General features: G+C 38.0%; 1 protein-coding gene across 5 annotated transcripts in view; it reads right to left on the bottom strand.

Moving 5' to 3' along the window:
* The window catches only part of ARHGAP24 (Rho GTPase activating protein 24), a 531966-nt gene that overhangs the window by 166582 nt on the left and 338351 nt on the right, over positions 1–27033 (bottom strand). The window contains exon 1 of one of the 5 annotated variants that reach the window (XM_047717882.1): positions 9698–9962. The exons of 3 other annotated variants lie outside the window; for them this stretch is intronic. The gene's annotated coding sequence lies outside the window, so the exon portion shown is untranslated. Of the gene's footprint in view, positions 1–9697; positions 9963–27033 lie in introns of those variants that run through there. One more of the 5 variants, XM_047717883.1, reaches the window with a different exon arrangement.

The raw sequence follows: 27033 nt of genomic DNA, 5'->3' as shown, positions 1-27033 counted from the left end.
GGGAACTTCGAAACACTCACAGAAAGAAGATCTTAAAACGACCTAGGGAGAAGACAGCTGTCTACAAGCTAAGGAATGCCTGAAGCTACCAGGAAGCTAGGAAAGAAGCCTGGAACGGACGTTTCCCTAGCGCCTTCAGATGGAGCACTGACCTGCCAACACCTTGAATTTAGACTTCCGGCCCCCAGAACTGTGAGACAGTTGTTGAAGCCATCCAGTGTGTGGAATTTTGTTCTGACAGTCGTAGCAAAGTAACACAGCTACTGTATTCACGACTTCCCTGACATCTCTTCTGTCTGCTCCTCTCTGACACGTACAGAAAATTTCAGTGCACCACTAAACTTAGTACAGTGTGAGAACAACATCCCACATGCAGATAAGGTGACACGATGGGGCAGGTCACGTTTCTCAGGTTTGCCAAAGAGGAAAGTTTGGGTTAGTCTTATGGTTACTGCAGGTGAAACAGGTTAAATCTACCATTCCTGGTGTCTCTTGTTTGTTCCCCTCAGGAATCAACAAATTTGACTCTTAACCCGCTCAAGGAAGAGATCCTGAGATTTCTGGGAATCTCTAAATTCTCGGATACTTCTATAACATACCATTTTCTTCAGAAAATGGAACATACCTAAAAACGTGGAGTGGCCCCTTAATAATTCTGTGAACATAGACCTAAAGTCAATTATAAAGGCATTAACACGATTTTACAAATCACTTTTTTACTGTTATTGCTGCTGTTTTATGGCATGCGTGGTGAACTCATTTTGACAAAGGTTCCTACTATCACCAAAGTTGAATTCCATAATTTACTCAAAACTGCTCTTGTCTATGAATTCCCACTTAATTCTACTTCTTCGCATCCTTTGCCCGTCATTAGCAGCCCTTCTGATTGCCTTTTCTTTCAGAGGCAGGCAGTTTGTACAATGAAACAAAGTCTATTTTTTTTGTTTTTGAAAACCATATTATGAGAGTTATTAAGTTGGCAATGAATACAAGTAGAAAAAACAGCGCACACACAGACTTAAAGGCAACGATGCAGGCAAGCACGAGGTAAGCTGATATCACTGACCAAGTAAGTGACGAGTCCATACAAATGTTTTGTAACAAACAGGACTCAAACACATTCCTCAGCAAAAGGACAGATTACTTACAAGACATTATAGACCTCTGCTTTCATTTTAAAATAGTAAAACCAAAACCAAAACCAAAAATCATGGCTTCCAAGATCCATGAAAGTCAAGGATGTGAAGTTCTCAGATACTTGGCCACTTCTGAGTATCGTTCATCTTATTTTTTACACTCTCTGTGGTTCCCAGCCAGGGGTGGGAACACTACTTGGAGGAGAATTTGGAAAAACAGAGGAGTGTTTGAGTTTTCACAATAAATGGGGGGAGTTATTGACATTTAATGCGCAAGGCCTGGGGAAACTAAATAAAGCAAAGCAAGGAATGATAAATCTTTGCCCCTCTCCAAATGCCAGATGATCTTCTAGGCTGAGGTCCTCATCTCAATCTGACGTTTCTTTAAGATTAATGGTCTTTTCAGTTTGGGCTCTGGGTTCACCTTTTGACTTCTACCAGAAACCATGCTGACTTCACAGGTTTCTTTCTCTGATTTGACAGGTGTGTTATTCCTTTGTGTGTTCAAAGAACACTGGTTTCTCACTCTTTCCACTTTATGGACTATGATAAAGCACATACTGTGTAACTAACATACCTGTTCTTGGCTTGCTGGCTCCTTTTTTTTGAGTACTACACATAAATCTGACAAACAACAGCGTACTTCAGATAGAACATCTTAGGGGTGTTTTAAAATATAATAAAATATTCTTTGATACAACTTTCCAGGTCCCTCCACTATTACTGTTACTGTCTCATTCTTTCCTCTATCCTGAAAGTCTTCAAACATACATGAAGGTGCGCTGAGTAACATACTGTTAGTCTCCACAGAAGGAAGCTACACAATGATAATCAGATCCCTTTTTTTCTGACAGATTTGCCCTGCTTTATCTCTCATTATTTTTTTCCCTTATTCTCCCCAGTAAACTTTTCCAACCTCACCCTTTTTCCTGATCTTGAAAAAAATGCACTTCTCACAAAATCATGGCAATCCTGTTTGCTAAAACATCTCCATTTTACAAACTGTACTGATTAGCTTTTAGATGACTTCATTTCTATAGACAAATCCACATACATATTTTGTCATTTTAACCTCAAAATATGTGATTCACATTACTAGTACAGATGTAAAAATGGAGACTTAACTGGTTGAATAACTTCCCTGTGGTCAAACAACCTGTTCACAGATTTCAAAACAGGTCTAACTGCCACATTGCTTGTGTTATTAACACATATAAGCTATTCCTGGTAATTAAAATCACTTTCCTGTGACTGCCGGTGAACTTTATATGCCCTACTTTTAGATTTTAGCTAGACACATTTGGCCTTCATTCTCAGCGTCTTGACTAAATTCACCATGACTGTTTTAGAAACCTTCCAAGTTTCTATTAAAAATAAACCCCCAAAAATACTTTAAAAATTTCTAGGTTTCTTAACTAATACATATCCACCAAGCAGAAGTTCCAAATATAACTAGGTAGTTCTCTGTGATTTTTCAATGCCTGCAGGCTTTGAAGTGCTATGGATTTGCCTTCATTTGTTGCTAGGAACACCGCACATTGCTCCAAATGGCCTGCCAGTCTGAGTAACCTAGCGTGAATGACATAAGTGTTTCTTTTATCCAGGTCAGAGCATGGTGTGAGGTGGTATAAGAGGTCATGGAAAGGAAGGAATGCCAGGATAAAAAAATTAACTAGAAGCACAGGAAGTGAAAAGGGGAGAGACACGACAGACCCTTGAGAGAAAGATTTCCAGCGACAGCCTTCCTGCTTCCCACCAAACACAAGCCCCTTGAATCAGTTCAATCTAGTCTAATAACAACTCAGAAGGGCCAGCATGCATCTGACAGTGTCTCATTCCCTTGTCACACCCATGGAAATAATAAACCAGAAACCTACAGATACCAGAGACCCCGATGTTCCTTTGAGGCCGCAATCAAATGCCAGCTTTGGGAATCAGGAGAACTAAGAGCAAGAAATCAAGTCTATGTTTTTTTCCTAGCACTCATCTGGCTATAGGATAAAACATAAAGCATCATGAGGCTCTGGAATTAAAAAAGAAATTAGATATACATTTATACCTTTGCTTTCCTTCATCTCAGAAATGTGGGTGTCTGAATGACATAGATTATGGTGGGGCAGATGGTACAGAGAAAGGACTAGGTCAACAAGCCTCCCTTTTGCTATGGTAATGACCGTGATGGCCACAAAGCCTAAGTACCTTCCAAGTGGCAGAATGCCATTTCTACCCCTGCTCACAGCTGCTTAGTGACATAGTCGGAACAGCATCTACTCTGTGGAAGTTAGCTCACCAAAGCCTTCTGCTAACCGTGCATATTGTTTCATAGTTTGCATCTCAATCTTCAGCTCTCTAGAATTTACTTTGGAGCAAAGGAATAAAGATTTTTTCCCCCTAAATGACTCTCTACTTGTACCAATATCTACTGTCAACTCACTCAACCTTCCCCACTGTTTTGAAGTTCCCTATTTATTACACCCTAAATTCCTATGAGGAATTCCAACAACTGGAATGGAGAAATTAAATAGGGAGATTAAAAAAGAAAAAAAAAATTCATTCCACTGAAACACCATACATATGCTTTCTTTCCTAAATGTTTAAAAATAGAAAGAAATAGTGCAAGGGGGAAAGGCCGTATTTCTGAGGTTTGTCCTTCCTGATTACAGACTTTTTTTTTTAGCACATGCTTATCTACTCTAATTTGATAAACTAATTATCTTATTCAACTATGAAAAGTTCTTTGATCCCTCTGCACCTTGTTGTTGGCTTGAGGAATAGGGACGGTATGAATTACATTTGCCAGTTCAGTAACTGAATTGCTACTCAACTGATGCATGTCCCATATCAGATTTTACGTTTGCTTATAAAGGCACGTTTGGCTATGGATGTTTTTAAATGATAAGAGATTCAGCTTTTGTTTGAACAAAATAATCAACAATTCTACGCCTTTTTTTCTGAATTTCATTATTATGAAAATCAGACTAGAAACAGTCTAAAAGACTCTTTAGGAATGTGAAGAAAATTCTGCTAATGAATTTGGTTAATTTCATCATTTAATTGTTCATTTAACAATTATTTGTTAACTATTGTGTGCCAGAAAATGATTCCAGCCAAAGGTGAATGGTGAATGTCACAAAGACAAAGTTCTTTTACTAATTCTAGTGTTAAAGCAAAACAAAAAGGTTTACCAGAACCCTAATATGGAAGTATTAACTGTTAGTCTCCAAATCAAATAATATATAGCTGGGTAGAACAAGTAAAATATACCTAATTATTCAGTAAAGAAGATTCAGTTTTCCACCTTTTGTTGTTTTAAAGCACTGAATTTAAAAAACAAAAATAATGAAAAAAAACATCTGTGGAATTTCCTAGGCAGGTTGCCTAAATGATAGGGATCATTTGGTGTTAAGAGACTATTGTCCATAATGGACTAACCAGGTAAACACCACACCTGGCAAAATGATAGTAAGAAATCTCTTCCTATTTGGAAGTATTAATTTTAGTCATGCCTTCTTACTTTCTATATTTCTGACGCTTTGATTTCTGGGGTCCTGGTGACTCTGGAGAGGCTGCCCTTCCCATGTTAGCTAATTTCTAGATAGTGAAAAGACCTTCCTAAGAGCATAGATTTCATATGCAAATAAACCAATCCAGAGCCCACATCCCAGCACCTTTATTGGCTCTCCCAAGGCCCTCCCTCTGGGACACTATCCATTTGCCTTCACCACCTCAGGGCCAGGTACTCAGACAACTAGAGACAATCCCTAATACCCCAGCGTTTACTGAAATTATTCAAACTAGCCAATCCTAAACCTGTCCACCCTGCTTTGCCTGGTGCTTTCCGAAATGTCCCTGACTCCCACCCTGTGGTATGCTGTGCCGCTTCCTCTTGGGAACCGTGAGTCACAAACTATCTTTTCAACAACAATCATCTCCTGATCTATTGGTCTCACTAGACAAAAATGATAAAACCTATTCTTCTAAAAGTTAATCAGTCTAGTGAAACCCCATGTTACAAGAGAATAAGGAAGCGATAGCCTCCAGTGTTTTATACTTAATCATCAAAATATTCAAGGCAGGTTGACCTTTAAAGTATTCTATCAGAAGAGAGCATATAAAAGTCACTTTTTATTAATTTTGTTATCTTGGAGTAGAATTCTTGAACATTTCCTTAAGATCCAATACACCTGTAATAGGAAACTTGACAATGATTTCCTGTTGATGGTTTCTTGGTCATTAGAAATATTTGGAAATGGTAAATACATTGAATTACATATTGATGAGGATCATTTGGTTATTAGAATGTGAAGAATTTAACTGGTTATTAGCATTAAAAAATTATTTGTGGTGTATGGTAGAGAGTAGCTAAAAAGGAAAACCTGGTAGACGTTAGAATCGGTTGTAAAGTCTGCCCTGGCAGAAATAATTTAAAGGTTTTAAAAAAAAAAGCAGGAATTGCATGGCTCATAAAATATGTATTTGAGATAAGTTACGTTGGTGGGTATTTCCCATGGTGGCCAAGGATGACAGGCAGTTACAACTTGAATCCATCTTCTAACAACCAGACTATATGCATTCCGTTTCCCTTGTAGACACTGGATTCAGGACAAATAATGAGGCCCCTTAAGCAGATTGCAGACAATGTTTTTCGTCTCTGTCTCCAAGGGAGAATCACCTGCTGCCATATGCTCTTACTCCAGCTGCCTAGTTTTTAAAGTCCAGGGGCCCACTAAGGAGCCTAGCGACCGTCAGGATATTTTGTGGTCTCAGAGGGATATTCTACCAGAGGAATAATCATATCATATACCCCACTTTCCATGTTTCTGGTCCCCAGATAACCCAGGCTAACACTAAGGAATCTGGAAGTAAGAGTTAAAAGTTGTGTGAGTGCCCACTACTTCATCTGAATGTACACTACCTGCCAGGAGGAGGAGGGGTGTGGAGTTAGTAAGCAGAATAGAACTTAATTACCTTAATGCTAAGGTAAAGAGCCATAAAAGCTACTGATACCAATTTAAGTGAACGCCATATACTACAAATCACATTTAATCTCAATTTACCAAAGGTCTTTGTGGAAGTGTAACTATGTTGGTATCTGTCAACAATTGTTGATAAAGGTTTCATATCAGACTAGACTAGATGTCAAGGAACACACAAATAGCTGAAATGCTAGGCACAAGAGACACGGCCATCCCTCCTGGGTAGCCATCCTTTCCCAACAAGCACCCCATCTTCCTGCTCAGAGTGGGCAGTACTCTCTTGATCTCAGGGAGGTGGGTCTTTCCCCGTCCCAGGAGATAAACCACAATTGCTTTCTTGACCAGGTTGAAGAGATTGAGTATAGGTCTGAAGAAACAAGGTTCAGTAATTAAAGACTTTGTAAAAAGTCTAGAATAAAGTATAAAGCCAAAAAAGGGAAGAGAAAAACCAAGAACATAATATGTTAAATTTAAGATTTTTTAAAAAATTAGAGATGCTTATCAAATATATAAATAAAGGCTAATCTTTTCCTTTAACTAGGAGAGCTTAATTGCATAGAAGTAAATGTGTTTGAGGGGCGCATGGGTGGCTCAGCTGCTCGAGGGTCCAGCTCCTGGTTTCAGCTCAGGTCATGCATGATCTCAGTGTTGCGAGATCAAGCCCCACATCAGGCTCCATGCTGGGTATGGAGCCTGCTTAGGATTCTTTCTCTCCCTCTTCCTTTTCCCACTCCCCACCCCCACCCCATGCTTGTGCTCTCTCTCTCTCTCTCCAGAAAAAAGAAATAAATGTGTTTGAACAGACTGGCACGCGCTTTGAGGTCAGTACCTATAATCTCTAAGCCTTTTTAAACCTCTTTGCATATGACAGTAAGCTAGTTATCCAATGAATAAATAAATGCACACACTATTTAAGGCTTTTTTTTTTTTTTGGCTGTTTACATTGATTACGGTTCATCAAATAGATGACTAAGTTTCTAGTCTTTTTGCATGGGGGTGACCATGTGTACAAATGGACCCCGCATTCAAAGATACTGTACTGTAAACATCATAGAGATGCAGATACTGTCATATCTTTTCACAGTGGTCAGAGGCCCTCCCTCCATCACATCTTTTCAGTCACAGAAATTAAGTTATGCTAAACTCTTTAAAGAAGCAGCCACAAAATTAACAAGTCAGGAAACGACAGATATTGGCGAGGATGCAGAGAAAGGGGATCCTTCCTACACTGTTGGTGGGAATGCAAGCTGGTGCAGCCACTCTGGAAAACAGCATGGAGATTCCTCAAAAAGTTGAAAATAGAGCTACCCTACCAACCAGCAGTTCCACTACTGGGTATTTACCCTAAAGATACAAATGTAGTAATTTGAAGGGGCATGGGCACCTGAATGTTTATAGCAGCAATGTCCACAATGGCTCAACTATGGAAAGAACCTAGATGTCCATCAAGAGATGAATGGATAAAGAAGATGTGGTATATATATACAATGGAATACCATGTAGCCATCAAAAGAAACGAAATCTTGCCATTTGCAATGATGTGGATGGAACTAGAGGGTGTTATGCTAAGTGAAATAAGTTAATCAGAGAAAGACAATTATATGATCTCTCTGATATGAGGAATTTGAGAGGTGGGAGGGTTGTGGGGAGTAGGGAAGGAAAAAATAAAACAAGATGGGATCAGGAGGGAGACAAACCATAAGAGACTCTTAATCTCACAAAACAAACTGAGGGTTTGCTGGAGGGTTGGGGGGGTATGGAGAGGGTGGTTGGGTTATGGACATTGGGGAGCGTATGTGCTATGGTGAGTGCTGTGAAATGTGTAAGAATGATGATTCACAGACCTGTACCCCTGGGGCAAATAATACATTATATGTTAATTAAAAAAATAAAGAAGTAGCCATAGTTTGGATTATGGTAGCAGAAAAGCCAGGGTAGGATAGGTTCCAGAATGGAAAGGCCAATCATCAATTCTTTGTACACCTCAAGTTCCATATCTGTCAAATGAAAACGATCACTGCTCTTAACTCACATAGAAAGCATGACAGTGTTAGAATCAGGTGTTTTCTGCTCACCATTCCATGCTGCTCTAACATAGTCTGAAAGCAAGAAACCATGACGAGAGTGTCCAAAGAACTGAGCAGACCATGTGTATGTAGTAACAGGTGACATTTTAGCTTAGAATATTAGACTCTTCTTAACTGACATAAGGCAAAAGTGGGACAAATGATTTTGAGAGTGATTATTAGTTGAGAAGTGCTTTGAACAATTTTAATGTTCACTGCATTTTAATATAACTTATTATACTTTATTAGTTTCAAAAAAATCTACCCAAATGGAAACCAATCAAATTAATTTTAAAATTTGCATTTTAATTCTAACTTTATCAATTTTGGAAACAGAATTCAAGCTAATTAAGACAGACAAGTATATTCAGAGACAGGTTGACAACATGTTTTATTAAGAATTTTTGCTCTTGGCTTCCTGTCTGCTGACTCTGAATTTCCTTAAATATGCTATTGTTCTTTCACTAGACATAAAATTTGAGCAGTTGGTGTACTTTTCGGTATCCCATCATAATCATTCCTCATCTTAATGTATTATCTTTTTCTTTCCTTGTAAAATTTGATAGCTTTTTGAATTTCTTTGTTTCTCTATTTATACAATACCAAACTCCCATGTTTCCCTTCTCCGGAGCACGTGTTTCATATATACAAATCTGTGTATTTCTTTAGATACGACAATACAGAGTATCTCCTTCATATTTTGTACAGGTTGTTAGGCAGCTAACATACAAAAAGCAAGGCAAGATTAAGGCCTGTCTGCTTACCCAGCACACATTTTGGATTCCTTTGGATTCCTAGTGAGTACATACCCCACGCCTCCACACACCTTGACAAGAGCACACTAGAGTTGTACTGTCCTTGTCTGTGTGCTCAAAATGTGAAGTTCCAAAATTCAAATATGCTGATAACCAAAGCCTAATAAGCCAATTTGGCTAATCTAAATACATTAAAATACAGCAAAGTATTATTTGGGTTTCTTTTGGGTCTCGAGAATTTTTGTAATCACACATGTGCATGCACACGTGCACACACACACACTACACACAGCAATGGCCAGGCAAAAGTTTTCATTTTGACAAGCAGAAACCCAGAAACTCCGAGGTTACTTTTATCACCAGATCAGAGCCCAAGGCACTCAGCTCTCTGCAAAGTTTCAACCACTAAAATGTGGGTAAACCAAAGAATACACCTCTGCCAGAACTCCAGAAATATTAATTCAGATCTTTATCTGAAGCAGTTTTCCTATGCTCTCAGATCAGCACAGGAATTCTGTCTATGAACCGCTCTATCAATTGGCAACAGCAATTAAGGAAATACTCCAAGAAAACGGCACTAAATTGATCACATTTCAGTGTAAGACGGCACTCTGTCCAATCTGTTGCCACCATTTGGACACTGTGGAGAACTGAATGGATCATGACAGAAACCGAGGGTATAAATAAAACCACGCTCGCTCTAGGTCCTGGCTTTGTGGTGATAGCAACATCCCCAAATTATCAAACACAATAAACAGCAATACCTGGCGATCTGTCTCCAGATTAACGAGCAAACACCCAGCTCTCACCTTGCACAAACACACACTTCAGTGGTCAGTGACAAATGCAGGCAGCAACTTGCAGGCTGGGAGACAGAGCAGCTGCTCGGTCCTGAGCCGCTTAAAGCACATTGGAGCCCGGCTCCGGTCCTACTCTCGGTTGGTTCTCTGCAGTTTCTCCCATGACTCCATCACCCAGGAATGGAAACCACTGCCCTCTCCCCAGCACTAGCGGGCTCCCCAGCCACTGAGCTCAGGTAAAAACGCTGAGTCCTGCAAGGTCGCCACAAGGTGAACATGGGCACAAAAGAGTATACGGGATTTGGAGGGACTGTAAAGGAAAGACCCTAAACTCCAGACACTTTGCCTTTCAAGAGATTCTGAAATCCATAAATCAGAGCAGCAACAATAGTCAGAGAAGCAGTAAATCTGAAAATCCCCCAGTGGCACTGAGCCAATCTGCTAACCCAGCAGTACTCTTTAAACCATAATCTCTCTCAGGCTCTCAAACACACACACATAGACACACACACACACACACACACACACACACACACACACAGTTTTAGTGTAGCTAGTCTAAATTGCTCAGGAATACTTCTCAGGCCAAAAAATTTTTGCATATCCTTTCTAGGCACCAAGGCATAAAGAGGAGTCCTAGATAATTAAAGTATTGGACAAAATCAAAATAAAAGAATTCTGTATAGAGCAAAATCATTTCTGGCCCATAAACTAATGCAGTTGAGTGAAGTCTTGCTTTTTGTACACATACTGGAATTATGCAAACACCCCCATAGTAAAAAAGATGGTAAAGATGTATATATTCAGAGCTGATTGGCAGAATCAATTAAAATTTCTCATAAAAATTCCTACCATCTTTCTCAAGATGAGTCTTGACATATGCACATTTTAATTTGGAGAGGTTTCAAGAAGGCATTTCTTGCCTAAAATGTGATTATTCTGTAGGTATATGTTATAGACAGATACAAACGTGTTTATAAGTGTTTCCCTGGAAAGTCTCTCTAGGTGTTTATTTCTCATATTTTGGTTTTCCTATCAGAATTGGAGAAGGAACAATTTTAAGCTTGCAAGTACATTTTGGAAACATTATTTATCTTGACTGTATATTTTTTTCTCATAGGTAAATAAATATTAAATGAAGTTCAGGTTGATTGCACTAACTGAAAATAATTTTCGTTTATTACTTTCTTCTCCCCTCCATCTCCAACCACCCCAATTCACCAGTCATACGAACTCAAGCAACTCATTAAACCTCCTAGACATCAGTTTTGTAATCTATAAAATGAGGATCTGTTACTAGCCTTTGCTTATCTACCTCCTGGAACAGTGTCGGGGTGAAATGGGAGCATGAGCAGGACTAAATGCTTTGTAAATTGTAGAGCACTGGAAAAACACAGAGTTCTTGCATTTTCCTCCCTTCAATTGCCTTTAGAGCTGGGACTGGTGAATTACTTTCTGTGTTCTCAAGGAGGATTCCTTAGGCTTCACAGGACAGTGTTTGTTTCAAGTGGTCTATAAATAGAGTTCAAGATTTTACTGAACTGCCCCTCCTTGTGGTGGGTCTTGATGGCAGCGACCGCATGTCCAGACTCAGTTAATTGTGAGCAACCAGAGTTCCATCTGGTCTTGGAGACGAAACCAGACCCGCTGAAACCCGGAGAGAAAATGCTCAGCTCCTGTGATGGCTAGTTTCACAGCTCACCTGGCGTCCTGGTGTACTCAAGTGTTTGGGGAGGGGGAGAGGTGGTACCTAAAGGGATTAAACATGGTGAGAGGTTGGGGTGCAATGCCAGATTTAGTGCTGAATTCATTCAGGAACAGATGCTTCTGGGTATGGGGGCTGATGTTCTGGAGACAATTATGTATGCATTATTTAGAGATTAGGTGGTTGTGGGGTAAGGGGAACCAAAAAGGGAGACTAGTGGAGAATCAGAAAGGAGCTAACAATGTGAGCGCCTGTCTCCAGATACATGGGGCTGGGAAGTTCCTGGATAGTATCTCACTCAGTCCTCTTAGTAATCCTGCCAGGTAGGCATGACTATTCCCACTTCCCAGAGGAAATGAAACAGCCTGCACACAGGACTGGTGAGTGACAGAGCTTGAGTTATGATCGAGGTCTGCATGGCCTGGAGTCCCATAGTCAGAGTAAATTTGGTTATTTCCAACTTTCTCAGAAAGAGAAAGGAAGTAAATTTTGGATTTTAAATAGTGAGGGTTGGGAAGGCAAGAACGCAAATTACCAAGAAAACTTCTTGAGGGTGTTTATTAGAAAAGCTATCTTTCATAAAGGGTGTAGAAATTTTTAGAAAAACACATTTTGAGTTTTAAACAATAAAGCTGTTGCAGGATACAAGAAAAAAATGTGCTAATATGTACCAATAATTCTTTTTTTTTTTTAAGATTTTATTTATTTATTTGACAGAGATCACAAGTAGGCAGAGAGGCAGGCAGAGAGAGAGGAGGAAGCAAGCTTCCTGCCGAGCAGAGAGCCCTGTGCTGGCCTCGATTCCAGGACCCTGGGATCATGACCTGAGCTGAAGGCAGAGGCTTTATTTAACCCACTGAGCCACCCAGGCGCCCCAATAATTTTTTTTTAATTTGTTCCTGCCTGTCTTCAAATTGACAACTCTTCATCTGTAGCAGAATACTTCCCTGTTTTTCAACGTACACTCAATGCATTATTGCATTTTAGTTTGCTTAAATTGCCAGACCCTGAGGAATCCCTGCAAGAAAGCAAGGTAATCTCTTACCATTAACTGTAGCAGGAAAGACATTTTTTTTTTTTTAGCTGTAGTTTGGAGTATGAAAGAGTCGTAACTTTCAGTCTCCTGGGTCTGAGGATGTTCATAAAATGCCAGATTCTTTCTACCAGTTTTATTGGAAAGCTAGAGGGAGAGACTGAACCGCAGCCCTACATGGTGTCTGTTTCGGCTCTCCCCTTTCTAAGCGGCCATCCCAGCCAGAATGTACACGCAAGCCAATTCATACCGTCCCCTCTACTCCTGCCTTCCATCCCCCTTTTCCATATTTTCAAAATATTTTCTGAGAGTGCAGTGTCTAATTATACCTTGCCTCTGCTTTTAACATTCTCATCTGCAAAGTGCACCATCCAAAATGCCTTCACAAAACTAGCCTTCTTTTCCCCAGGTCTAGCCTTAGAAAGAAAAGGATACATTTGGAAGTCTTGCAGTTAGAATCTGTCTTAGGTATTTTTACTGAGGAGCGAAATGTAACAGAACCACTAAGTTAGGAATAAGTCAAAATAAATAGTGGGAGGGGGAGAATAAATGCAGGTACTTTAAACTCAATTGTTCAAGTTAAATTCCAAATGATGAAACTAAAACACAGCATTTTAAAGTACCAAACCACATAAAAGAAGGCCAGGGACCTTCAGCTATTTGGTGTCATTTTCTTGCTAATTTTGCTTACAGTCTGTATTTTGGCACTCCCCACAACCCATGTGTTCTCAGGCCATTGTACTTAACTAAAGAGGAAGGAAAATAAGAAGAGTGAATCCATTGGGAAGCAATAATGACAATTATAACATACGGCAAAGAAAAAAGACTGCTTTCTCTCCTTCCTGAATCCCTTTTATTTCTGAAGGAAGAAAGGATGAACAAACAAGAAGTTGTAATTGTTTAAAAAAAAAAAAAAAGAAACAAAGAAAAGAAAGAACAGAGCAGAACAGAACTGCAGTAAGGATTCAATTATCTTTGAAGTCAGAAACAACACAAATGAAAACACAATTTTTGGCACTTTCTTCAAATTTTTATACTGTCCCATTAAGGTATTTTGTGCTTTGAACAGCACAGCTTGTGTTTGCCTGGGTCTAATTGCACAGCAGGAACTAAAAGCACATTGCTTTTTCACTTTCTTGATTTCAAAACTTTCTTTTCTCTTCGATTTGGAGATCCCAGGTTTAGAAACATTTATTAAGAAGAAAGTTCAAATGCATGAAGAAGAAAGCATTTAGAAGCATGGGTCACCATTAGTCAGAGGTGAGGAAAGTTAAGTCAAGGTGCTTTGGCTTTGTGTTTGGCTCTCCTTGCCTTCCCTGATAATGACGCCTTCCTGGTGTGTCCCGTGGCAGTGATCAGCTCCCACTCAAGAAGGTCTGGTCTGAAATCCTCGGAACCCTCCCACTTAGGGTAGAACTGGGTTCATGGAGGAGCGGGATGGAGTTGTTTCTAATTTGCAACCAAAGAGAAAAATTATTTTTCTAACACATTTTTCCCTGCTGCTCCCTTCAATTTGATTCTTTTCCTTAGGCCTTTGAAACAACTCCCCATAATACCTATTAGCCATAGAAAGCAAACACTGTTAAAACATTAAAAGTCATTTAGGAAAAAAAATTAGGGTAATCTGAAAGGTGTAAACTTCTAGCATTTCAGGCATTTTGTGTGGTTACTTAAAGATATATATGTGAAGACTCTTACTCCATATATAGTTAAAGTCATGAAATTGAACACTTCCTAAGCAGTCTTAATTTACTATATTTTTAATTTATGTTTATCTGTATTTTTAAGAAAGAATGAGAGAGAGAGAGGGAGCTCATGCACTCTCTTGCATGAGGACTCAAGCAAGTGGAGAGGGACAGGGGGAAGAGGAGGGGGAGAGAGAGAATCTTAAGCAGGCTTCATGCCCATCATGGAGCCCAAGGTAGGGCTCAATTTCACAACCCTGAGATCATGACCTGAGACAAAATCAAGAGTCAGACACTTAACTAACTGAGTCACCTAGGTGCCTCTTAATTTATAATACTTTTAAATATAATTTTGCTTTTTATTGGATGGTAATTTTTCCTGGCTGCAAAAGATGTACCTACTAATGCCTTTTCTACTCTGAGAAGAATCACTATGCTGGTTTTACTGAAAACTTTCCTAAATAAATTTAAGAGGTTTTTGAAAAAGAAATTCTTAAGAGTATGCATAAAGGGGGAAAAACCCTGAATATTATCCCTTTGTGAATAGAGGGGAAGGAATTCCAGAGAGTTTATAGTTACTATTATTTTTTAGTTATTACATTATTATTTACTATATTCCCTATGTCCTACTTTTTGTTCTCATGTCTAATTGTATTTTATAAATTGAAATCTGTACCTTTTAATCCTCTTCATCTATTTTATCTAATCTCCCAACTCCCTCCTCTCCGGCCACTACCAGTTAGTTCTCTGTATTTAAGAATCTGTTTCTGCTTGTTTGTCTGTTTTGTTTTTTAGATTCCATATATTAGGGGAACCATACTGTATTTGTTTTTCTCTGTCTGACTTAATTTGCTTAGCATTACACCCTCTAGATCTATCCATGCTTTTGGAAATGGCTGTGTAATATTTTTTACGGCGATGCAATATTCCAGGGAGTGTGTGTGTGTGTGTGTGTGTGTGTGTGTGTGTGTGTGTGTGAGATAGAGAGAGAGAGAGAGAAGGGGGGAATAACATATTTATCTATTCATTCATCTCTTGGTAGACAGATTTCTTACCATATCTTGGCTATTGTAAATAATGCTGCAGTGAATATAGGGGTGCACATGTCTTTTTGAATATGTATTGTCATTTTTTTCAGATAAACACCAAGAAGTAAAATTGCTGGATCATACAGTACTTCTACTTTTAATTTCTCAGGAGCCTCCATACACTTTTCTGTAGTGGCTACACCACTTTACATTCCCACCAAGAGTGCACAAGAGTTCGCTTTTCTCTACATGCTTGTTAACACTTGCTATTTCTTATCTTCTTCCTAGCCATTCTGGCAGGTGTGAGGTGATGTCCCATTGTGGTTTTGATTTACATTTCCCTGATGATGAGTGATGTTGAGCATCTTTTCATGTGTCTGTTGGACATCTGTATGTCTTCTTTGGAAAAACTGTCTATTCGGGTCCTTGCCCATTTTTTCATCAGATTGTTTTTTTGGTATTGAGTTTTGTGAGTTCTTTGTATATTTTAGGTATTACCCTCTTATCAGATATAACATTTGCAAATAGCTCCTTCCATTCAGTAGCTTGTTTTTTTTTTTCTTTTGTTGATGGTTTCCTTCACTGTGCAGAAGATTTTTATTTTGATGTAGTCCCAATTGTCTATTTTTAATTTTGTTTCTCTTACCTGAGGAGACAGATCCCCCCAAAATACTGTTAAGACTAATGTCCAAGAGTTTATTGTTTATGTTTTCTTTTAGAAGTGTTATGGCTTTTAGTCTTATATTTAAGTCTTTAATCCACTTTCAGTTTAATTTTGTGTATGGTGTAAGAAAGTGGTCCAGTTTCATTATTTTGCATATAGATGTCCAGGTTTCCCAGTAGCATTTATTCAAAAGACTGTCTTTTTTCCACTGTATTTTTATCTCCTTTGTTTTAGATTAATTGACCATATAAGCATGGGTTTATTTCTGGAATTCCTATCCTATTCTATTGATCTATGTGTCTATTTTTGTGCCAGTACCATACTATTTTGATTACTACAGTTTTATAGTATGTCTTGAAATCAGGAATTATGATACCTTCAGCTTTGTTCTTCTTTCTCAATATATACCACAAGAGAATAATGACTGAAATTTACAATACCTACTGTACCTACTAATGCTTTATGGTACATTTGTTGAGTAAAGCATATTAGAAAATAGTGTGTTTAATGTTATCAGAATTTTGTAATATATATAATATAGAAAAATCTGAAAAATTTTATTATAGTGTTAATAGTTTTTACCTCTAGATACTGAGATTATAGTAATTGTATTTTCTTCCTGATTTTCTTCCATTTTCTAATGTTTTACAAGGGTCATTACTACAATGTAGTAGAAAGAAAGAAATAAAGAAGGAAGGAGGAAAGGACGGAAGGAAGGAAGGAAGAAAAGAAAGAAAGGACGAGGAAGAGGAAGGAAGGAATGGAGAAAGAGAGGGAGAAAGCAAGAAAGAAAGAGAAAGAGAGGAAGTAAGTAAATATATATGTATGTTTGGGAATTATTTTTGTAAATGTATTTCTTTATAAAGCTAGTCACCATGCTTATAATTGTGGAAAAATTCAGTCTCCAGAACTTTTAACACTATTACCCTCACCATTTGCATTAAAAATATTTGTGGGCACACATAAAAATATCCTAGATATTCCAGTATTATAATACAAGGAAAATATAGAGGATTTGGTCTCACTCATTTCTAAAATATTAAAAAAGGAGATAGAGGAAATGACAGGTATGTAAGTAACCTCAAATATAGAGAATGGATATGGTACAAATATAAGTAGTATGTATATACATTCATGACAATGTAATTATAATTTGGGGGTAACCGCTTATTTTGAAAAGTGCTAAAGTATATACGTGACCAAGAAAATCTATTGTCTTCTAAGAAGTTATCTTGATTTAGCACACGTTTTAGAGAGATCTCTTCTGTAATGGCAATACAAATTTCGTTGCGTGAGCAGGGCACTTGGGGTTGAGACTGCACTGCTGACATTACCTAGGCATCCCTTGCACTTTTGTCCACGTTCCATATATTTTTATGACCTAGGAGCCAGTTGGTGGAGAACTCAGGATTATAAGAAAATAAACAGATATCAGTCTGCTAATTAAATGGCCAACTTGGGTCCTCAGTGTGGACAGAAATCGTAGGGCCAGTGAAGAATATTTGAACTCAGTCTGAAATTCATTCACCTGTACTGTTTTATTTATTTGTTTGTTTATTTGTTTGCTGAAATAACACTTGAGGAACTGGAGAAGAGACAAGGCCAAATCCACATAAATTGAGCACTTTACTTTTCAACAGTTAAGTCATTGTTATATATTTTCCTTTTTAAATTTTTATGATGAACTCTGCCACTTACCAACTAAGCAACCCTGGGCAAATCACTTTCCCTCCCCAGGTCTCAATTTCCTTACCTGTCAAATGACTTCCCCACCAGATAGTGGATGTTGAGATGACACGTAAACCGAGAATCTAAGGAACTGTCATTATATGTTAACGTGTTCTAAATTTTGAAACTTTGGTGTTATATTGATTTTCATTGATTTTATTTTATTTTTTTTTAATTTTTTAAAGATTTTTTATTTATTTATTTGACAGAGAGAGAGCACAAGCAGGCAGAGAGGCAGGCAGAGAGAGAGGAGGAAGCAGGCTCCCTGCTGAACAGAGAGCCCGATGCGGGGCTCGATCCCAGGACCCTGAGATCATGACCTGAGCCGAAGGCAGCGGCTTAACCCACTGAGCCACCCAGGCGCCCCGATTTTCATTGATTTTAAAATGAACACCATAACCTTTGTTGGTAGGCAAGTATAAATAATAACAGACCATAAAGGCTTTTACCATCAGTTCATCCCAATATTTATTCATAACGCTAAATATAAAGGAATGACGGTAAAACACTGAGTTCATAAGCATTTCCAAATAGCTTCTGCAGGTACACAACTTTTCAAACCGGCTAAAGAGTCGTTCTCAAAATATTTCTTTTGATAACTACTTTCCTCCAAAGTCCCATGCCATTTCCCATTAAAACAACAACAAAAAAGAATCTATGTAACAGCTAACAATCTGTTTGAAGAGGGATATTGTGACATGTTGAGCGAGAGGGCAAGGCTAGGAATAAACAAATCGGCTCAGGCCATAGTGGAGGTAATAAACATCTCTACCCACAATGGGGGATCGATAAACGTTTTTAACTGGCTGTAGAGAAGAAACAGAAGATTTAACTAAGGAGGAAGAGGACCCAGCATAGGGAGGGAAGCTGAAAGTGGAGCCCTATTGCCCCCGAATGAAAGGTTGTATTATAAGAGTTTTTACTTTCTTAAGAAAGTTCTGAATGTTATGGTTTCAATCATATTAGAAGCAGGGTGGGGGGAGTGGTATATTTAAAAGGATCTATTGACACCTACTTGAAGTTCTTCCAATGATAAAACCAATCAGATTCTGCTGATGTCTTGAATGTTAGAAAAATGAAATTTCAGAGCAGAAACAACCTAGAAATTTTTCATGAAGATCAAGTTGCATGAATATAGGAGGCAGCGGAGATGGTGGGTAATAGGGTACCCTCCTTGAGTAGTAAACCTTTCTGTATAAGACTGTCTCCATCTATATTCACCAACTTCAAGATCTCAAATTCTGGGGTAAACTCACCTCTAGGATGAGGAATAATGGAAAAATATCTGCTAATGGGAAGAGAAACTTTAAAATTTGCATAATTTTAAAAATTTTATTAAAAAATATTTTATAGCATTTGCAACTCAGCATCTTGGGACAAAGTCTTTTGACTCACACTAGTTATATTTTTAGAGATCATTGCAGAGGCTGCCATTTTTAATAGCCCATAAACTTCTCAAGAAAGACATGAAAATCACAGGATCTCAGCATTAGAAAAGATGCCAATGGCCATGTAGTTTAAATTCCTATCTTATTAGTAAGTTAATGATATTCATTAAACAATATATTTTTTTCCTGTTTCCTATAGCAGAGTGTTAATGTGGGAAGAGAGATGCTCCAAGCCTTTCATGAATATGAAAATACTGAGGAGGTATTGATTGAGGGATCTTCATACTCTCTTCTCTGCGTTAATAATTTTAAGAACATTTAACTTCTGGGGTGCCCGGGTGGCTCGGTGGGTTAAAGCCTCTGCCTTTGGCTCAGGTCATGATCCCAGGGTCCTGGGATCGAGCCCCGCATCGGGCTCTCTGCTCAGCAGGGAGCCTGCTTCCTCCTCTCTCTGCCTGCCTCTCTGGCTATTGTGATCTCTGTCTGTCAAATAAATAAATAAAATCTTTAAAAAAAAAAAAAAGAACATTTAACTTCTTGTGACAATACCTCAAATTTCCAGGGAATGTTTGTTATAATAATTTTATAGCTCTATAACTAAAAGAAAAATGACACTCTAAAAACATTTTTTGTTTGATCGGGGCGAGAGAATGCAGTTTGGTGTTTAGCCAGCTTGTGGCTAAACAATTTAATATTTTCATTAGGACTATTTATGACATTAGGAAAGTAGGACACCACTAGAATATGAGGCCATAGGAGTTTGAGAACAAATGATTTTCTCTATCATATCATTGGAAAATTAAATTGTGCAAAGGAAGTCCAGAAAACAAATAAACCGAGGCATAAAAGAGCAAAGTGACTTGCCCAGATCACTCAGCCTTGTTAGGTGAGGAGCTATAAAGAGAAATAGGTCATCTGCCCCAGAGCCCATGCTGCTGCTGAGGACTGTGCTGTGCTACATTATGAAGCATAACGACGCATATGCCTGCACCTTGCTTTAATTATGCTCAAAAACAAACTGGATAGCATGCTATTTGCACCACAATCTTGCGGAACTCTAGTGTGACTCAGGATATTATCCCTGTTATTTCCTGTGTGAAAAAATTGAATCATATAAAGGGTAAGGGCATTTTTCAAAGCCACAGATCTATTTTGTGCTGAAAATTAAAGATCAAGAAGATATTGTCTAACAAAGTTGGTAATTCATTTATATGAAAGGCAAAGCTGAAATTAAAAAAAAAACTTCAATAATAACGCCTATAATTAATTGAGCATTGGTTATATCCCAAGGATGTTACCTGTATTTTTATTGTCCTCCCAATAGCCCTGAGAGATAGACTCATTTTATTTCACTTTATAATCTTCATGGTATAGATGAGGAAAATTGAGTCTCAAAAACTTAAGTGGCTTGCCCAAAATTACATGCCTAGCAGGTGATGAATCAGGATTTAACTCCAAAGACCATACACTTTCAAAATATCTTCTGGGGACCAGAGTTGATATTTTAATGCCAGGGGTTGAATACAGGAAAATGAGAGAAAGAAAAATCCCATAGCTAGACACACGTGGTCCCCACTCTTTGCAATCTATCTTTGCCATCTGCCCCCTCTCCCCCCAACCCAGAACTAACCCATTTTACTACTTATCACTCCTCTAGTTTGAAAAGTCCCATCCTTGTCACTCTACTAAAAGCTTCCTTTTCTTCTAAGACTGCCTGTCCAGAATGTTTGGTGAGCCTGAAACTTTATGCAATAATAATACATGTTAGAACTGATCACTGGAGGTCCTGCAGTAAAATATACACTTGAAAAAAAGGTTAGAGTTTCTTAAGCAAAGAATGGTAAATAAACTTCTACATGTATAAATATATTCAGTTGCATTGTTACATTTTGTAAGTGACTAAGCCTTCAATGAAATAAGGCAATTCTCTGGTTTACCTGAAATACTTATTTAATGATTCACTTGAACAGTGCATTTAACTGACTATGTCATTAACACTTTGATATATGAATCTCAATATAACTAACTATACATGATTATTTCTTTATATAGTATTTTATAAAGTATTTCATTATCACCTCTGTTCAAATGGAAGGGCTCACTTTGTTTTAGAATTTAAATTTCTTTCAATACTAATACAGAAATCCAGAAAATATTGATAATGTTGACAATGGGGAGGAGGAAGGAAAACAGTGGCAGAGTAGGAGGTCCTAGGTCCTAGGTCCACAGCCCACGAATACAACTGGATAACTATCAAATCATCCTAAGTATCTCAGAAATCTCCCTGAAGACTGGTAGAAAAAAACCCCCACAACTAAAGGTAGAGAAGAGGGCACAATGAAGAAGGTAGGGAGTGTGGAGATAAGGCTTGAGAGAGAAATGGATCATGCCACTGTTGTGGGGAGGGAGCCACAGTCACTGAGAAGGGGAAAAGAGAGACTAGCATACAGGGGAGCAGATGGGGAAAAGGAATCCTCATGGTAATCGGCTTGGAAAGCAAGAGGGTGTGAATATCATGAGTTCTTGCAATCAGTGGAGCTTAAAGCCTGGAGTTTTAAAGTCATTTGGCTTGACTGGGTTAGAGCCCATAAGCATTGGGGCTATTCTTGATGAGAAGGCAGGCAAACAACTTGTGGACATATAGCACGGAAACAGCAATCTGAAGAGTGCCTGGGGCAGTGGGAGGTTAGATGTTCATCTTGGAATTTGTCCAGGAGAAGTAATATTCATGGAGAGAATCCTCCAGAAAAAACGGAACTAGCAGGCTCCATTTCCCTCCCCTATCCCTCAGCATAAGCACAGGGCCACGTGCAGGAACAAGCATGGGTGCCGGCACTTTCTACCTTAGCTGCCTATACCACGACCTGCCCCCACACTTCATGCTCCAGTGGAACCACTCTTCCTAGTCATGCTTGCCTTAGTCCCAGTGAAACAGGCTACCTCCCCCAGAAGACTGGCCCTTACCCCTGCCAACATGGCATCTTGTGATGGCAGAATATTGCTAGACCTTTGTTCTGGTGGCAGCAGCAACACACAGACCAGAGCACAGCTAGTTAAAATACATCACATTCAGGCCAGGGACCAAATACTGCCCACAATAGACAAAGAGAACCTCTGTAGACGACTGGCCTGAGGACAGAATGGCAGAGCACATGCAGTACACATTGGAGACACTCCCTGAAGTGCCAGGCCCTGGGGAACAGGGGACATGACACAACAGGGCACTACAAGACCTCTTCCTTATAAAGATATTACCCTCAAGAACAGGAGATATAACTGACTTTCCTAATATAGAGAAAGAGGCACAGAGTTAGACAAAACTAGAAGACAGGGGATTTTGTCCCAAATGAAGGAAAAGGACAAGGCCATGGCCAGAGATATAAGTGAAACAAATAGATGTAACATGCCTGATGGAGAATTGAAAGCAATGATCATAAGCATAGTCATTGGACTTGAGAAAGAGAGGAGGACATCAATAAGACCATTAACACAGCGATAAGGAATAACACAGCAGGGCTCAATAAACAAAATGAGAAACATACATGATGAAATGACCAGAAGCCTGGAGAAAGCAGAGGAATTAATTAATGACCTAGAAGACAGTAATGGGGAGTAATCAAGCTGAACAAAAGAGAGAAACAAAAATGACACAAAACGAGAATAGACTTAGAAAACTCAGTGACTCCATCAAACATAATAATGTTTGTATTATAGGAGTCCCAGAAGAAGAGAGAAAAAAAGGCAAAGAACTTTATTTAGAGAAATAAAAGCTGAAAACTTCCCTAATCTGGGGAAGGAAACAGATATTCAGATCCAGGAGGCAGAGAGAACCCCCAATAAAATCAACAAATGCAGATCCACACAAGATATATTGTAATTAAAATGTCAAAATACAGTGACAAAGAAAAAATATTAAAAACACCAAGATGAAAGAAGACAGTTATATACAAAGGAAACTCTATAAGGTTATCAGTGTTTTGTTTAAGGTTTTATTCATTTATTTGACAGAGAGAGATAGAGTGAGAATGGGAACATGAGCAGGGGGAGTAGGAGAGGGAGAAGCAGGCTTCCCACTGAGCAGGGAGCCCAATGCAGAACTTGATCTCAGAACCCTGGGATCATGACCTGAGCTGAAGGCAGATGCTTAACCCCTATCAGAAACCCTTAGCAGAAGTTTTCCATGTCAGAAAGGAGTGGCATGATATAATCAAAGTGCTGAGTGGGAAAAACTACAAAAATAACCACAAAACAAGTAACAAAATAGCAATAAATATATTTCTATCAATAATTACTTTGAATATAAATTATCTAAATGCTCCAATCAAAAGATACAGAATAACAGTGTGTAAAAAACAAGGCCCCTCTATATGTTGCCTATGAGAGACTCATTTCAGACCTAAAGACACCTGCAGATAGAATGTGAGGGGATGGAAAACCATTTATCATGCAGATGGATGTCAAAGAAAGTTGGGGTAGCAATACTCATATTAAACAAAAATAAACTTTAAAACAAAGACTAATGAGACAAAGAAGGACACAATTTAATAATAAAGGGGGGCAATCCAACAAGAAGATGCAAAATTGTAAATATTTATGCACTCAACATGGAGCACCCAAATACATAATTGTTAATAACAAACACAAAGAAACTAAGAGATAATATTACAATAATAGTAGGGGATTTTAACACCTCACTTACCTCAATAGACAGATCATCTAAAAAGAATATCAATAAGGAAACAATGGCTGTGAATGACACACAGGAACAGATGGATTTAACAGATATATTCAGAACATTCCATCTAAAACAGCAGAATTCTTTTCAAGGGCACATGCAACATTCTCCAGGATAGATCAGATATTGGGCCACAAAAGAAGCTTCAACAAACTGAAAAATATCAGTCATATGATGCATCTTTTTGGACCACAAAGCTATGAAAGTAGAAGTCAATACAAGAACAAATGTGGAAAGATCATAAATACATGGAGGTTAAATAACATACTACTAAAAAGTGAATGGGTCAACCAAGATATCAAAGAAGAAATTAAAAAGTATATGGAAACAAGTGAAAATGAAAACACAATGGTCCAAAATCTTTGGGATGCAGCAAAAGCAATTCTTTCTTTCTTTCTTTCTTTCTTTTTTTTAAGATTTTATTTATTTGACACAGAGAGAGAGAGAGAGAGAGAGAAAGCAGGTATTCACAAGCTGGGGGCGGGGGGTGCAAGAGACAAAAGAACAGGTTCCCCGCTGAGCAAGGAGCCCTGCTGGGCTTGATCCCAGGACCCTGGGATCATGATATGAGCTCACACCACACACTTAGTCAACTGAGCCACCCACACACTATAGCAAAAGCAGTTCTAAGAGGAAAGTATTTAGCAATAGGCCTACCTCAAGAAGCAAGAAAAATCTCAAACAACCTAACCTTACACCTAAAGGAGCTAGGAAAAGAATAGAGCCAAATGTAGAGCCAGAAGAGGAGAGGAAATAATAAAGATGAGAACAGAAATAAATGATAGAGAAACTAAAAACACAGATTAATGGAACCCGGAGCTGGTCCTTTGAAGAGGTAAAATGAAATTAATACATCTCTACCCAGATTTATCCAAAGAGAGGACTCAAATAATCAAAATCACAAATAAAAAAGGAGAAAGAATTATCAATACCTCAAAAATACAAACAATTGTAAGAAAACACGAAAAATTATGTGGCAACAAATTGGACAACTTAGAAGAAATGGATAAATTCCTAGAAACACATAACCTACTAAAACTGAAGCTGGAAGAAATAGAAAATTTGAACATATTATCACATTAGCAATGAAATTAAATCAGTAACCAAAAAACTCCCAACAAATGAAAGTCCAGGAGTAGCCAGCTTCAGAGGTTAATTCTACCAAACATTTAAAGAAGAGTTAATTCCTATTCTTCTCAAATTACTCCAAAATAATAGAAGAGGAAGGAAAACTTCAAATTCATTCTATAAGACCAGAATTACCCTGATACCACAACAAGATAAAGACACCACCGGAAGAAAGAAAAGGAAAGAAAGAAAGAAAGAAAGAAAGAAAGAAAGAAAGAAAGAAAGAAAACTATAAGACAATATAGCTAATGAACATAGTTCAAAAATCCTCAACAAAATACTAGCAAATAGAATCTAACAAATACATTAAAAAAAAAAATCAGTCACCATGATCAAGTGGGATTTATACCTGGGATGCAATATTCACAAATCAATCAATATAATACATCACATCAATAAGAGCAAGGATAATAATTAAAAGGTCATTTCAATAGATGCAGAAAAAACATGACAAAGTACAACATCCATTCATGATAAAAACCCTAACAAAGTAGTTCTGGAGGGAACATACCTCAGCATCATAAAGACCACCTATAAAAAATCCATAGCAAATATCATCCTAAATGAGGAAAACCTGAGTTTCCCCCTTAACATCGGGAATAAGACAAGGATGTCCACTCTCCCCACTTTTATTCAATATGGTACTGGAATTCCTAGCCACAGCAATGAGACAACAAAAAGAAATAAAATGTATCCAAATCAGCAAGAAATAACTAAAACGTTGATGATTTGAGGATGACATGATACTATATATTGAAAACCCAAAAGACTCCATCAAAAAACTGCTAGAACTGATAAATAAATTTAGTAAGTCAGAAGATACAAAATCAATGTAAGAAATCCATTGCATTTCTACACCAACAATGAAAGAACAGAAAGAGATATTAAGAAAATAATCCCATTTATAACCGCACCAAAACCAGTAAGATACCCAATAATAACCCTAACCAAAGCAATGGAAGACCTACACTCTGAAAATTATAACACTGATAAAAGAAATTCAAGATGACACAAAGAAATGGAAAGACATCTCACACTTATGGATTGGAAGAACACATATTGTTAAAATGTCTATACTACCCAAAGCATGCTACATGTTAAATGCAATCCCTATCAAAATATGAGCAGCATTTTTTATAAAACTAGAAGAAATAGTCCTAAAATTTGTATGGAACCATAAAAGATCTTAAGTAGACAAAGAAATCCTGAAAAAGAAAAACAAAGCTGGAGGCATCACAATTCTGGACTTCGAGTTATATTACAAAGCCGTAATCATCAAGACAGTACGGTCCTGGAACAAAAACACACACATAGATCAATGGAACAGAACAGAAAATCCAGAAATAAACCCACAGCTATGTGGTTAATTAAACTTTGACAAAGTAGGAAAGAATATCCAATGGGAAAAAGACAGTCTCTTCATGAAATGGTGTTGGGAAAACTGTACAACATGCAAAAGAATGAAACTGGACCACGTTCTTACACCAGCCACAGAAACAGACTAAAAAAATATCTATCTTTGGTCCTGTTTTTCAGTGTCTTAATAGAATGTCCTTCAGTCCTAGACCTGTCAACTCTACTGCTGGCATGTCTCCAAAACTGCAACAGAATTTCTTTAATGATGTTCTATCCAAGGCTTATGACAGCAACTCACCTTGAATCTGATGAGAGTAGGAGTGACTGGATGAATGATTGATTCGGCAATGATTCTGCAAGAGCCATTTTTAAAGTGACTTCCGGGAAGGCGTAGTGTGCAGTTCATGTATAACAAAAAGCTGTTTTCTGTCTACATATTAATCTTTCAAATCACATAACTTCTCTCATCAAATAAAGCCTTTTTTTTTCTTTTCTTTTTTTTTTGGCTTTCCTTAAGTACTCTTCCTTTTAATCTTTTTCTTTCATAATTAAACCAGATAATTACTACCATATGGACATTTCCATTGCAGAACAAGAATGAAAAGTATCTTTTGGAATCTCAAAACAAGACTGAGAAAGAGCTACGTCACTAGGGCCAGCTTCCTTTCGTTCTAAAGTCATAGTTCCCACTGTCAGGATGATTTATCTTGGTCTTCCTTCTCTCTGACAACATTTAGGAATAAAATATTATAAACAGGAAAAGCGGGGAGATGGGATGGAGGCAAGACCTTAGAATATCTAGAAATCTAGCCTTCAGCCCGCCTCTCCCTGGGATAGGATAAGAAACTCT

Source organism: Lutra lutra, chromosome 2 (genome assembly GCF_902655055.1).
Source record: "Lutra lutra chromosome 2, mLutLut1.2, whole genome shotgun sequence".
Lineage (NCBI taxonomy): Eukaryota > Metazoa > Chordata > Mammalia > Carnivora > Mustelidae > Lutra > Lutra lutra.
Note: the sequence above shows the minus strand (reverse complement) of the source record. Positions and strands in the feature narration are given on the sequence as shown.